Consider the following 12,167-nt stretch of genomic DNA (forward strand, 5'->3'; position numbering starts at 1 on the left):
TCTATGTACCTTTCTGTACCTTCGATGCAACTACTGGTCTGGTCTTCATGGCTTCTCTTCCCATGTTATTTCACTAAATTGTGTTCCTATCAAAGTTAACATATGTACCTAGTTTTAAAAAGTCAAGTAGCACTGTAAGTCTTAAAACACCCTACTCCCAGCTGTCATTCTCCAAAGGTGACTACTTCTAATTATTATAGCTATTCTTTCTGGTATTTCTAAATAATGTATCTATACTGTTTGTTTGTTTTCACTTTGATACATTATATCTATTAACTTCTCAATAGGAAAAATACAACTTTAGCTCTGTTTCCTCATCACTCACCATTTACATTTGCTAACCCTATGGATCCAAGATAAATTTTTGTATCTCATATGTGACCGTTATTGCTTAAGTAATTATAAATAATCACTTAAGCTCTCATCGCTTGAACCCGGGAGGCAGAGGTTGCAATGAGCTGAGATTGCACCATTGCACTCCAGCCTGGGCAACAACAGCGAAACTCCATCTCCAAAAAAAAAAAAATGTGCTATCCTAAAAACTAAGAAGATACTTGCATTAATATACATCTCATTCTCCAAAGGTGACTACTTCTAATTATTATAGCTATTCTTTCTGGTATTTCTAAATAATGCATCTATACTGTTTGTTTTCACTTTGACACATTATTAAATTCTCAATATGAAAAATACAACTTTAGCCCTGTTTCCTCATCACTCACCATTTACATTTGCTAACCCTATGCATCCAAGATAAATTTTTGTATCTCATATGTGACAATTATTCCTTAAGTAATTATTTATACATATAAATTATGGCTAAATTAATATTATTCAATACTAAGCCTTGTGTGCTGCTGTGTATTATGATGAATCATTTCCTTGTTGTGTGATGCTACTTATTTTCTCGTTTCCAAATTGTCTTGACTATTTTGGCTTAGTTTGGCTTAGTTTTTTTATGTATTTATCCTTAATTATTCCTGACACAAATATTTAACAAAAGTGTGAAACTCCTTTCAATAGGGAGAAACACATAAACATTCAGTCTTTTTCTTCATCTTTTTTTTATTGGGGAAGACACAAATCTTCCTATTTCAATTTGTACTGATTACTCATACTCCTTCTTAACCCCTGTTTAAATAAAAATGTACTTCAGTATTTTCTTATTTTTTTGTAATTTATTTTAAGTTCAGGGGTACATGGGCAGGTTTTCTATATAGGTAAACTTTTGTCATGGGGTTTGTCGTACAGATTATTTCATCACCCAGGTATCAAACCTAGTACTCACTAGTTATTTTTCTTGATCCTCTCTCTCCTCCCATTCTGTACCCTCCAATAGGTCACAGTGTCTATAGTTCCTTTCTATGTGTCCATGTGTTCTCATCATTTATAAGTTTCCACTTATAAGTGAGAATATGTGATACTTGCTTTTCCGTCTCTGCATTAGTTTGCTAAAAATAATGGCCTCCATCTCTATCCATGTTCCTGCAAAGAACAGGATCTCATTCTTATTTATATTTGCATAGTGTTTGAAGGTGTGTATGTACCACATTTTCTTTATCCAGTCTATTATTGATGGGCATTTAGGTTGATTTCATTTATTTTTGCTATTGTCAATAGTGCTGCAATGAACATACGTGTGCATGTGTCTTTATAATAGAAGGATTTATATTCCTTTGGGTACATACCAAATACACATTTGTTTAAGTTCCTTAAACAAATGCTGGATGTTAGACCTTTGTCAGATGCATAGTTTGCAAAAATTTTCTTATTCTGTAGGTTGTCTGTTCACTCTGTTAATAGTTCATTTTGCTATGCAGAAGCTCTTTAGTTTAATTAAATCTCATTAGTCAATTACTGCTTTTGTTAAAATTGCTTTTTGTGATTTTGTCATGAAATATTTTCCTGTTCCTATGTTCACAGTGGTATTGCCTAGGTTGTCTTTCAAAAATTTTGCAATTTTGAGTTTTATATGTAAAACCATCTTGAGACAATTTTTTGTATGATATAGGAAAGGGATCCAGTTTCAATCTTCTGCATATGACTAGCCAGTTATCCTGGCACCATTTATTGATAGGGAATCCGTTCCCCATTTTTTTTTTGTCAGGTTTGTTGAAGATCAGATGATTGTAAGTATGCAGTCTTCTTTCTGGGTTCTCTATTCTGTTCCATTTGTCTATGTGTCTATTTTTGTACTAGTACCATGCTGTTTTGTTACTGTAGCCCTGTGGTATAGTTTGAAGTGAGGTAACGTGATGCCACTAGCTTTGTTCTTTCTGTTCAGGATTGCCTGGGGTATTCGGACTCTTTTTTGGTTCTATAGGAATTTAAAAATAGTCTTTTCTAGTTCTGTGAAAAATGTCAATGGTAGTTTAGTAGGAATAAGATTGAATCTATAAATTGCTTTGGGCAGTATGGCCATTTTAAGGATGTTGATTTTTCCTATCCATAAGCATGGGAAGTTTTTCCATTTGTTTGTGTCATATCTGATTTCTCTGAGCCATATTTTGTAGTAGTTCTCCTTGTAGACATCTTTCACCTCCCCAGTTAGCTGTATTTCTAGGTGTTTTATTCTTTTTTGGTAATTGTAAATGGGATTGTGCTCCTGATTTGGCTCTTGGCTTGACTATTGTTGGTCTATAGGAATGTTCGTTGTTTTTGCAAATTGATCTTGTGTCCTGGGACTTTGTGAAAGATGCTTATCAGCTTAAGGTGCTTTTTGGCTGAGACTATGGGGTTTCCTGATATTGGATTGTGTCCTCTGCAAACGGGGATACTTTGACTTCTTCTATTTATATTTGGATGCCCTTTATTTCTTTTTTTTGTCTTGTTTCCCTAGACAAGACTTCAAATAATATATTGAATAGAAGTGGTGAGAGAGGGCATCCTTGTCTTGTGCCAGTTTGCAAGGGGAATGCTTCCAGCTTTTGCCCATTCAGTATGATGTTGGCTGTGGGTTTGCTAGAGACAGCTCTTATTATTTTGAGGCATGTTCCTTCAATACCTAGTTTATTGAGAGATTTTAGCATGAAGGGGTATTGAATTTTATTGAAAGCCTCCTCTACATCTATTGAGATTATTACATGTTTTCTTGTCTTAAGTTCTGTTTATGTGATGAATCACATTTATTGATTTGTGTGCATTGTACCAACCTTGCATCCTAATGATGAAGCCCAGTTGATCATGTTGGATAAGCTTTTTGATGTGCTATTGGATCTGATTCGCCAGTATTTTGTTACATCAGTGTTCTTCAAGGATATTAGCCTGAAGTTTTCTTTTTTATTGTTGTTGTGTCTCTGCTAGATTTTGGTATCAGGATGATGCTGGCCTCATAGGATAAGTTAGAAAGGAGTCCCTCCTTTCAATTTTTTTGAATAGTTTAAGCAGAAAGCAGAAACGGTCCCAGCACTCTGTACATCTGGTAGAATTCAGCTGTGAATCCGTATGGTCCTGCTCTTTCTTTTGCTTGGTAGGCTATTCATTACTGACTCGATTTCAGAGCTCATTACTGGTCTGTTCAGGGATTCAATTTCTTCCCAGTTACATCTTGAGAGGGTGATGGATCCAGGAATTTATTCATTTTTTTCTAGATTTTCTAGTTTATGTGCATAGAGGTATTCATAATGTTTTTCAATGATTGTTTGTATGTCTGTGGGGTTAGTGGTGGTATCCCCCTTGTTGTGCCTGATTGTGTTTTTGACTCTTCTCTCTTTTCTTTTTTATTAATCTAGCTAGTGGTCTATTTTATTAATTTTTTCACAAACCAGCTCCCGGACTCGTTGATCTTTAAATGGTTTTTGTGGCTTAATCTCCTTCAGTTCAGCTCTTTTGGCTATTTCTTGTCTTCTACCAGCTTGCTATTTGTTTGCTGTTGGTTCTCTAGTTCTTTTAGTAATAATGTTAGGTTTTTAATCTGAGATTTTTTTTCTTTTTATTTTTTGTGATGTGGGCATTTAGTGCTATAAATTTCCTGCTTAACACTGTCTTACCTGTGTCCCAGAGATTCTGGTATGTTGTATCTTTGTTCTCATTAACTTCAAAGAACTTCTTGATTTCTGCCTTAATTTCATTAATCACCCAAAAGTCATTCAGGGGCAGGTTATTCAATTCTCATGTAATTGTATGGTTTTGAGTTAATCTCTTAGTCTTGATTTCTAATATGATTGTGCTGTAGTCCAAGATCATTTGTTATAATTTCAGTTCTTTTGCATTTGCTGAGGAGTGTTTTACTTCCAATTATGTGGTTTATTTTAGAGTATGTGCCATGTGATGATGAGAAGAATGTATATTTTGGGTTTTTTTGGGGGCAGGGGAGGCAGCAGTGGTGATTTCTGTAGATGTCTATCAGGTCCATTTGCTCCAGTGTGGAGTTAGGGTCCTGAATATCTTTGTTAATTTTATGTCTCAGTGATCTGTCTAATATTGTCAGAGGGATGTTAAAGTCTCCCACTATTATTGTGTTGGAGTCTAAGTCTCTTTGAAGGTCCCTAAGAACTTGCTTTATGAATCCAGGTCCTCCTGTGTTGGGTACATATATGTTTAGTATAGTTATATCTTCTCGTTGAATTGCGCATGTTACCATTTTGTAATGCCCTTCTTTGTCTTTTATGGTTTTTACTGGTTTAAAGCCTGTTTTACCTGGAACTACTATAGCAACTCCCGCTTTTTTCTGTTTTCCATTTGCTTGATAGATTTTTCTTCATCCTTATATTTTCAGTCTATGTGCATCACTGCATGTAAGATGGATCTCTTGAAGGCAGCATACAAATGGGTCTTGGTTCTTTATCCAGCTTGCCACTGTGTCTTTTAATTGAAGCATTTAGCCCATTTACATTCAAGGTTAGTATTGATATATGTGGATTAGATCCTGCCATCATGATGTTGACTGGTTATTTTGCAGATTTTTTATTTGGTTGCTTTATAGCGTTACTAGGTCTGTGTACTGCAGAGTGTTTTTGTAGTGGCTGGTAAAAATCTTTGCTTTCTCTATTTAGTGCTTCTTTCAGGATATCTTGTAAGGCAGGTCTGGTGGTAACAAATTCCCTCAGCATTTGCTTTTCTGAAAAGGATCTTATTTCTCCTTCACTTATAATGCTTAGTTTGGCCAAATATGGAATTCTGGGTTGAAATTTTTTTCTTTAAGAATGTTGAATATTGGCCCCCAATCTTTTCTGCCATGTGGAGTTTCTTCTGACAGGTCCACTTTTAGTCTGTTGCATTTTCCTTTGTAGGTGACCTGACCTATCTCTCCAGCTACCTTTACCAATTTTTTTTTTTTTTTGACCTTGGAAAATCTGATAACTGTGGGTCTTCAGGATGATCTCCGTGTGAAGTAACTTACTAGGTTTTCTGCATTTCCTAAGTTTGACTGTTGGCCTCTCTAGGCAAGTTCAGGAAGTTCTCATGGATGATATCCTGAAATATGTTTTCCAAGTTAGTTCCATTCTTCCTATCTCTTTCAGTGACACAAATGAGTTGTAGATTTGTTCTCTTTACATAATCAAATATTTCTTGGAACTTTTGTTCATTTTTTTCATTGTTTTTTCTGTATTATTGTCTGTCTTATTTCAGAAAGTTAGTCTTTAAGCTCTGAGATTCTTTTTTCTGCTTGTCTATTCTGCTATTAATACTTGTGATTGCATTATTACATTCTGTGAGTGTGTTTTTCAGCTCTGTCAGATCAGTTATGTTATTTTCTATACTGGCTATTTTGTCTGTCAGCTCTTGCATTGTTTTATCATGATTATTAGCTTCCTTAGATTGGATTTCAACATAGTCCTCTAGCTCAATGATCTTTGTTTCTATCCATATTCTGAATCCTATTTCTGTCATTTTAGCCATCTCAGCCCTGTTCAGAACCCTTGCTGAACAGGTAAAATGGATATTTGGAGGAAAGAAGGCACACCGTTTTTTTGAGTTTTCAGGTTTCTTGCACTGATTCTTTCTCATCTTCGTGGGCTTATCTACCTTCAATCTTTGATGTTGTTGATCTTTGTTTTTTTTTTTTTCTTCTATCCTATTTGATGACCCGAGGGTTTGATTTTGATGTACAGTAGATTCAGCTAAATGGCTTCATTTCTGGAAGATTTTACAGGGCAAACACAAAGCTCCCAACTCCTGGACTGTGTGCTCTAACTCTAGGGGACTTGTATTGGGCCCCAATTTTGTTCTCTGTCCTTCAAGGCTAAGAGTCCACTGCAGTGGGATGGCCAAGGTGTAGCAGCTGTGGCAGAGTGCTGGTGGGGCCTGGGTGCCTGACTCCCTGGGGGCATTCACCATGGTGGTGGAGGCAATGCAGCTTGGCAGGGAACGGGCCTAGCTGCTGAGGATTGTCTGTACAGTCATGCTGGAGGTAGTGTTGGCTTGTAGTGGGGAACTTTTGGGCAGAGGACTATGTGCCTTCTGTGTGTACCACAAGCAAGAGTGATTGCTCAGGGTAGGGGAGGATCTGCTGTTCTCTGTAGTGATAGGACAAGGGCTGGGCACTGTTGCAGGCAGGGCTGGATGGCTCTGTGCCTGCCAAGGCTCTGTCTGAAATGGTGGTTGGTAGCGGGAGGGAAGGCAGACTGCACTCCTGCATGCTGGTGGGGCAAGAAAGGCAAAACTCACCCATGCAGACACACATCAGCAAGAGTGAGTTGGGTAGTTTCTGTGGGCCTGAGAGAAGCTGCAATATGGGTAGCAAGTGGATGGGCTGGTGTATGGCCATAGGGGCCACATGGTCCTGGTTAGGCACAATCCACTAGCGTAAGCTATGGTGCAGGTCCCTAGGGCACCCAAGACTTCCCTGCAAACAGGTGTGGCCAGGCTGGGGCCCCAGGAGAGGCCAGCAGACCACGGTCTGCTCAGGTCAACCTAGCCCTGTCTGATGGGCAAGACTGCCCTGCAGAGATCGGGTCTGACAGTTGCCCTAAAGATAAAATCTCCAATGGGAGTGAGTGAAGCCTAAGAGGATGGCTGTCCCTAGGCATGCTCTGCTACAGACACTCCCACACCAAACCCTCTGGGGTCCAAATCAGCTGGCTTGCTGCCCCTACCACTTCTCTAAGCAGCTCTCTCTGCCAATTTGGGTGTTCATGGTGGTCAAGGGGCATCCTCCTGCTGGGGTTCTGGAGGTCCGTGGTGAGAGTCAGTTATTACTCATTAGTTCAACTCACCTGTTCTCCCAGAGCCAGGAATGAGTCCAGTATGCAGTAGGCCCATACAGGGTTCCCAGATTTCTTTGCCTTCAGTCCAGATTCTGTGTCCTCCCTCCAACCATTCTCAGTGTTTTCCTTCTAAAGATCTGTTAAGAGCATGCCAGTTGTCTCAGCACCTCGGTAGGAGCTGTTCCACCTGGCTGCATCAGTTGGCCATGTTGTCCTTCCCTATTTCAGCATTTTTCTTATATCAAATGCCTCATTTCCTGGATTCTATAACTTCCTATTTCTTTGTTGACTCCTGTTAATTTTAGTTGTCAACTTGACTGGATTAAAGAATACCTGGAGAACTCATAAAGCATTACTTCTGGCTGTGTCTGTGAGGTTGTCTTCAGAGGAGATTGGTGTATGAATCGTGGACTGAGCAAGGAAGATCTGCCCTCATTGTGGCTGGGCATTATCTAATCAACTGGGGTCTGGAATGAAACAAAAAAAGCAAGGAAATAAAAGGTGTTTTTCTCTCTCTCTTCTGAAGCTGGAACACTCTTTTCCTATCCTTAGTCAACAGAACTTCAGGCTTTCTCACCTTTAGATTTCAAAACTTACACCAATGGTCCCTTGGGTTCTCAGGCTTGTGGTCTGAGAATTATACCATTTTTTTTCTATGGTTCAGGGGCTTTGGGACTTGAACTGAGCCACTAATGGCTTGGACTGGGACACTACCAGCATCCCAGGTTCTCAAGCTTGTAGGCAGTCTTTTATGGGATTTCTCAGGGTTCATAACTAAATAAATCAATTATCATATCAATTTATCTCTCATATATCCACATACCTATATGTCTATATTTATCTTATTGGTTCTGTCTTTCTGGAGAAGCTTAAATAATACAACTGTGTTGTGTAAAAAAATGAATACTAAGTACAACAATAGACAGAGATATTAGAGAGAGAGAGTCAATACAGAGAGAGAGTCAGTGAATTAGTTTGGGTGGATCCAATTGTTTCTCAAGCCTAGCTATGTATATGTCCTTTACATTATTCATTTCTTTTCCTTCTTAAGTCATCTACTTCTTATTTAATTAAATAAGCCATAAAACGTTATGTTTACTTAAATTATTTGAGTTTTGTTTCTAACATTTTGTAAAGAAGGATTCCTCACATATATTCCCTGGGACTATTATCTACTTTGTAAAATGTGATGCTAGTAACACAATTATTATGGTGAATGAATTAATAAAATACTTATGTGAAGCACATAGTGTAGTACCTAATGCTCACCAGCTGCTAATTTCCTTTGTTACTTTCTACTTCAAAAATTTATACGATAAAATATAACCTCAAATTAATATGCTTACTATTAATTTCAGCAGAATAGTGTCAAGAGTCATGAATAAGAAAATATACATAGCATTTTGTTATAGTAGAAATAAAAGATTTTAAAGAAAAAAAGATTTTAAAGAAATGGTGTATTAACCTAAGTCCATAACTTTCTAAATGTGTGATGTGGAGCAATTTGCTTAACAATTCTGTGTCTCAATTCCCTTATGCATAAAGAAGAAATGCTAGTTCTCATTTCAAATAACTGATGTGAGATGCAAATGAGAGGGCACATGTAGGAAGTACTTAAATGATTTTACTTTCCTATTCTCCCTGAAACTTCACATCTATTCATACATAGGATATAATTCCAGCTGTGATTTGAAGCCCATGAATGTAATTTGATAGAGTGATTCATGGTGCCTGACATGAAGTTGATATAACATATCTTCAGATGAAACAACCAATCATCAAAAAGAAAGAAAGAAACTTAGAAGATATGATATAATCTACCTCTATTCTATTTTAATAATAGAAAAAGAATAATTCAATTCTTTATTTTGTGGCATAGTTGCAGCTTCCACCTGAAAAGAATGAGCACATTATTATCTGTTTCCACTCCTTTCTATTTTCTCTTTAAGTCATGAAGTTGAATTGGTTAAGGATATAGATGCAGGAGGTAAGAAGAAGTTTCAGGTCTAGATAGAATGGTATCTTTTACTAAAGTTGATAATTCAGAGAAGTTTATTTGATTAAGGCAGAGCACTGAGGGGAATGGGATTTTCAGTTTTGAAGAATGTACTTTGATGTGCCCCTGTGAGAATGAGAAGCCCAAGTGGACATGATTGGAACTTCAGGCCCAGGGTTGAGCTGGTGACATGGACTCTGAAGTTGGTGATACTCCTTGAGAAGAATACGTGGGGTCTGAGAGCAAAAGGCCTAAAACAGATCCTGAGGGACACTGAGTCTAGAAACAGGGAAAAGAAGGAAGGCTTTCCAAGGTGTCTGAAAAAATAAGAGAGAAAAACAAAGAACAAGTAGAGCTTGGGATAACCTGAAGATGTATAAATCAAAAGATGGATGACTCTTGAAAATAGGGATGAAATCTACAATAGAACTGAACTGTTAGCATTGAATCATCTCTTTTTTTATCACAAGAGAGAAAGATACACATATGAGTGCAAATAAAGACAAGTTTGTATGTTTGTGACATCTTAAAACTAAGATATATTGAACAACACTACTGATATTTTCTTCCAAACCAGCTTCCTTCTATAGTCTTTCCATCTCATTTAGGAAAAACTCCATTCTTCCAGTTTTTCAGAGCAAACACATTGGTGTCTGATATGGTTTGGTTGTGTCCCCACCCAAATCTCATCTTGAATTGTAGCTTCCATAATTCCTAAGTGTTGTGGGAGGGACCCGGTGGGAGATAATTGAATCATGAGGCAGTTACCCCCATATTGTTCTTGTGGTAGTGAAGAAGTCTCACAAGATCTGATGGTTTTATAAGGGAAAACCCCTTTCAATTCATTCTAATTCTATCTTGCCTGCCACCATGAAAGACGGCACCTTCCACCATGATTGTGAGGCCTCCCCAGCCACGTGGAGTTGTGAGTGCATTAAACCTCTTTTTCTTTATAAATTACTCAGTCTCAAATATGTCTTTATCAGCAGCATGAAAACAAATACAGTGTCTTGTTAAAAATATACATATTTTTATTGAGACAAGGTCCCACTCTGTTGCCCAGATTTGAGCGGAGGCTACAATGGCTACAAAATATGCTGTTTCTAGTTTCAGTTGTTCTCTTTATAGGGTTTTCTTTACTGTCACTGCAGACCAACTATCCTTATATATGGTAAGAATCATGGCTAACTGCTGCTTTCAAATATCACACAATAATTTTTTACATAAATTGAAACAAAATGACTTACAGAGGGCAAAAAATCATAGTACTAGAGAAATTGAATGTTGGTAGAATTTAATCATAATTTGGCTGTAGTTGTGTCATAAACACATTGAATATGTGATGACAGAAGGAAAACATCGTTTAAAAATAAGAAAGTATTTACATTTCTATATTCAAATTTTTACACTTAGTATTATAATGATTCTACTATTACTTAGTTTCTACAATCATAATTTAAAATAACTGCAAAATATTCAATATGGTATATGTCATTATTTGTAAAATAATGTTTCTATTATTGCACATTTAGTTTATGTTGCTATAGCCAATATAAATTATAATCAATTTGTTTATTGGATTATTAAATAAATTCATTAAGTATTCACTGAAAAATGTAAAATATCATCAGAAATAATTGTTTCAAATACATTTAGATGTTATGATCTTTTCAGTTATTTTTGTTTAATAAACATTTTTTACTGTAGGGCGTTGGTGTTCATACATGGCAATGTTTGTTTCTTCATCTCCAGGTTTCCAACTTTGAATTTAAACGTGATAGATTTCATTTAGGGAACAAATTATAACAACATAAAGAAATTTTGACACATAGCTGATGAATCCTGTGTTTTCTAAGTTGAACAAAATTATTTATAGAGTCAAAGGGCATCAGTAAACAGGTGGATCTGAAAGCTGCTAACATTTATAAATAATTTGACTGTGAATTACATTTTTATAGTTGTACCTAAACTCAATAAAAAATAGAGGGCTCAATAAATAAATGCTCAAAATTCTAAAACCAGAGGTCTAAGATCTCTCTCAATGAGAGGAGTTTCACAAGACATTTTAATCTAATTGTCTGTGGCATCTCATTAAAAGCATTTTCTACAGAACCATATTTAATTCTATAAGATGCAAAGCTGTGTGATATAAGCATGCTTTATATTTTAGATTTCTAAGGATCAATTTTCTCATTTGTAAAATTCAGGAAATACTCATTTCTAAGAATTATATTTAAAATATCAATAACTGGTACACCAGAGGCACTGACCCCTCCTTTTAAAGGATGCTGGTTCCAGCACTGGTATAGTTAATTAGTGCACCCAACTGGGACAAATGGTCCCTGTTATTTGCTGGATTTCAAGGAGCTGTGAAGAAAGCTAAGAAAAAAGCACAGCTGAGGTGCTGAACAGGACGCCACCAGGGAAATGGGGAAGTGGCTATTTACTCTCTGTCATGGAAATAATTCAGTATTTTAACAACCAGTATGTCTGTCTCTGTGTGTATGGCCGACCATCTGCCCTATTTAATAATGTTTTCATGAGCATTGAATGAGAAAATGCATTTGAAACATTTTATATTATGTTTGTACTATCCTAAGAATTTGATAAATAGTAATAGTAGCATTGGGAAACTATATCAATTTCATTGTCATAATTCACAATTAAAAGATTGTGACAAAAGAATAGCTTTGGAGGATATTTGGGGAAAGAAAAGAGAAATATTTCTGGAAGCATCTCTTTTTGCTTTTTCTACAACAAATTCTTGAGAAACTTCAGCCCATTCACAAGTAGTGGAATCAAATGGGGCTACGATCCATGTGGCCTGACCATGGGCACAGCCTCTGAACAGGCCAAAACATACACTTGTAGGAATTTAACCTTGAAAGGAAGTGACACAGAATATTGTTGAAATGCTCAATATCATAAACATGCCATTCTCTCTTTATTAATTCTTGGAAATTTTTCCAAATTATACTTTAACATCAAATTTATCATGTGTCTAAATATTATATTAAAAATGA

Source organism: Hylobates moloch, unplaced genomic scaffold (assembly GCF_009828535.3).
Source record: "Hylobates moloch isolate HMO894 unplaced genomic scaffold, HMol_V3 SCAFFOLD_17, whole genome shotgun sequence".
In the NCBI taxonomy this organism is placed as follows: domain Eukaryota; kingdom Metazoa; phylum Chordata; class Mammalia; order Primates; family Hylobatidae; genus Hylobates; species Hylobates moloch.